The 3,591-nt window shown below is 32.0% G+C and overlaps 1 long non-coding RNA gene across 1 annotated transcript; it reads left to right on the top strand.

The window, feature by feature from the left end:
- The first annotated feature begins 1,482 nt into the window (after positions 1-1,482).
- LOC120196633 lies at positions 1,483-2,392 on the top strand. Its single transcript, XR_005523186.1, has 2 exons — positions 1,483-1,759; positions 2,040-2,392. It is a non-coding gene; the product is annotated as an uncharacterized LOC120196633 (long non-coding RNA).
- Positions 2,393-3,591: the final 1,199 nt, after the last annotated feature.

Below are 3,591 nucleotides of genomic sequence, written 5' to 3'. Positions count from 1 at the left end.
AAAAAAACAATTAATGTTTAAATTAACATTATGACTTTGATTTAAAAAATTGACGATTTTGGGATATTTTGAATAAATTGAATGGGAGTTGCCATCGACCTTTGGGTTAGGTAGGTCGAATACCTAAAAACGTCTTTTAAAACAATTTTAAGAAAAATCATTTTTAAGACAAAAATTGGTCCGCATTTACCAAAAATCTGAATTAATGGGTTCGGAAGTCGATTACATGTGGGGAAGGATTAGCGCCCCCACAGCGCCCAAAATTGGTACTTAGTCGCTTACACGTTGTCGTAATGGTGGAAATTATAAATTGAATATAAAGTTAAATTATAATCCATTTATTAAAGTTTGATTAATTTACTTCGAATTAATTATTTAAAGGAAATTCTTTTACTCGATAAGAAATCTTGAAATTTGCAATCATCTGTCAAGAAAGTTATCTCAACTATTTCTCATTAGTAAAATAATATTCTATCTTCGAATAAAAACGCACATCTAACATAAATTGCATATCAACATTTTACATAAAATAAAATAAATTATTATTTAGAGAAACATACATTTTATTGTTTAACTAAAAATAAAAATGAATTAAATAGTACTAAAACTTTGATTTATTTCAAGCTCTCATTTTGTTTGAATGTCGTATCAGATCGCACTACCTCGATCAAGCAATGTTTTCCACGCCCATTCTACAAATTGATGTTCTTGAAAATATTCAAGTAGATTACGAAAAATATCGATATCATTTATAAGGTTCACATATCATTGATAAAGAAAGCATCCCGTGAATCCAAATAAAACAAGTAATATAATATAAAATAAATAAATGTGAACATTTTACAAACATACTATGTTTGCATATATAATATAATAAAAAAACATTAATAACATAAATAAACAAAAATATATGGTTTAAATTAAAGTAATAAAACTAATATGAAATTAAATTACAAAAAGACTAAATTAAAATAACGAAAAATGACATGGCCTGAATACATAATAAAACCACTAGATCCTAAATACTATACTAAATATAGTGACTAAAATAAACATAGCGAAAAATATGAAGCCTAACTCATACGTTAAACTAATAGAACTATAAGCAAACATAAAGAACCGAAATGAAAATGAAGCAAAATAATTAGCCAAATTTTAAAAACATTATAAAAGCTATGATTAAGTACGAATATGGACTAAAATAAAAGATAACAAAGATGTAGACCGAAATCAGAAAAAACTAGCAAAGATGTATACTATCCAAACAAGGACGAGAATGAACTAAAATTAGTTAATGTGCTCGAAATGAAAGAAAACAAGAGTTTCATTCAATGGTAAAAACAGAAAGATTACAAAGAGCATGGACCTAATATGCCATTAATCCATATGCAAAATTATAGACCTACCCTTGGCAAAATGTCGTCGTATCACGTGAGGTATAAATGTCCAGTTTCAAGGAAAAAACCTAGTCCCTCTCCCATTTGTTTCGTTTTAATATAAGAGAGGAAAGAGAGAGTTTACAAACTCTCTCAACTCCTCTATCAGGCAAGAGAAGAACGCCGCTCACCGGCGACAAAGAATAACCACCCACTGCAGATAGAGGGAGTAAAAAGCTCCCGAAACACTCCCTAAGTCTCCCTTAGTTCGAATCTTAAACCCTCCTAACCTAAAATATAGCACAGACCCTTAGATCTGATGATTTATCTTTCGAAAAAAATGAACATCGACGACTCTTGGGCTCCCCCAACTTCTAACCGAGGTATGAGTCTCTTTTTGTATTATCTCCACTCTGATTTTTCTTTTGGTTTCTCGGATTTTTCTCTGGGATTTTCTTTGTTTTTTTTCCACCGAATGTTCCTGAATGCTCTCTGTCCTCTTTTGATCTGGTTTTTTTCTTTTATCTATGGTTGCTTTTGTGTAGATAAAATTAGGTATGGTCGCTTATTTTTATAGGTAGAAAATCCCAGATTTTTGGGATTTATGGCATGGGGTTTTCTGACTTGGTATATTGACTGATTGATTGGGTTTCTATTTTGCAGTGTTTGACAAAATTGCTTATGAAAACGGCGGTGATATAGATCAATGGCAACGCGCGAGCTGGAGGAGCGGTGAGGTCCACGCGCTGATATGGTAGTTAAAGAGTTGCGATAGTTGCTTGATTAGGGTTTAAAAACCCTAATTTGTTTCGGGTCAAATCATACTGCAGTAGGGTCGGACCTTGGTTATAACTAGGTCTGGGTTTGTCTGTTGGGCTTCGGGTTAGATCCTGGGTTTACTGCAGTAGGTCTCCTGTTGGGTCACTTGTAATTGGGTCTGGAACTTGTGTTTGGGCTTCAAGTGGCCTACAAAAAAATGTAAATATGTAAATAATAATAATATATTTTATTAGGAACCTATGCATTGAATACAACTAGCGAAGGAGCTAGGGTTTCGATCGGTGATACAAGAGGGTGACTAGAGATAGGTAATTGAAAAATTAAAGTCCTCATACCCAGATCTCTCGGAAATCAGCGCAATAACATGAGAGGCAAAGAGAAGAGTTGATCAGTTTCATGTATGTAGGTACCAGTTTGTTCCAAGGGAAGGAAATAAGGCAGCTCACATGCTCACGGCCGATTCGTCTTTCGGCCCTTATGATCGCTTCTGGGTGGAGGAGGTGCCTCGATATGTGGAGGACCAAGCTTTGGAGGATAGGCGGTGAATCGACCCACCATAGAAGAACTTTAAAAGGGGTCAGTGCTTTTTAGATCAATGTGTTTTGTTTGGTTCCTTGCTCGACATGCTTCATCGTCTATCAGCTTCGGAGCAAGGAAGGGGAGAGCCAGATTTTTCTGTGTTTGTTTTAGGTTCAGATCCAGTTTCTTTGTTTATTTTCGTTTGGTTAGGTTTCATATAAGATTTATTTGTGGTGTTTCATTTTCCTTAGTGTGTAACAGCTGGACCATTTATGTGAGGCCCTTTTGAACGATCTTAAATAAATCCAACTATTCCTTTAAGAAAAACTATAAATTCAAATCTAAACAATTAAATGAATATATAAAATACTGAAAATTATAATTTAGGTCTATCTTTGCTCTAATATCAACATAAATTTTTGTATTTTAATTAGAAATCATCGACTAAGATTTTTTTTCTTTTATTTTATATGATAATCGTTATTTTTAATTTTTATTATTAGACATGTTGAATAATTTTTAGTTAAATTTATAAACTATTTACCCTATTTTTTATTATTAATAAACTGTTTATATAATCCTCTAGACCCAATCTATACGTTAAGACCATATCTAGTGGATTACATTAATGATTTGATTTGAAAATATTTTTTTATAATTTAAAACCATATTATAACCACAACTTAAAATGTAATGATAAAAAAGTCCAAATTGAATATTATAAGCCATAAAAGATTGAGTAAAATAAACATTCCCTAGTTAGTATCAAAATAAACCAATGTCAATAGCAAAATCAATATGCGTCACAAAATATGTATTTCAAAATAATTAGGCACATGTCACTCAAAACTAATGACAAATCGGAAGATAAAAACATTAAAACAAAATATACGGTACGAATGTGTCGATCCTCCAA

The sequence above is a fragment of the Hibiscus syriacus genome, unplaced genomic scaffold, assembly GCF_006381635.1.
Source record: "Hibiscus syriacus cultivar Baekdansim isolate YM2019G1 unplaced genomic scaffold, ASM638163v2 tig00117034_pilon, whole genome shotgun sequence".
In the NCBI taxonomy this organism is placed as follows: Eukaryota; Viridiplantae; Streptophyta; class Magnoliopsida; order Malvales; family Malvaceae; genus Hibiscus; species Hibiscus syriacus.
Note: the sequence above shows the minus strand (reverse complement) of the source record. Positions and strands in the feature narration are given on the sequence as shown.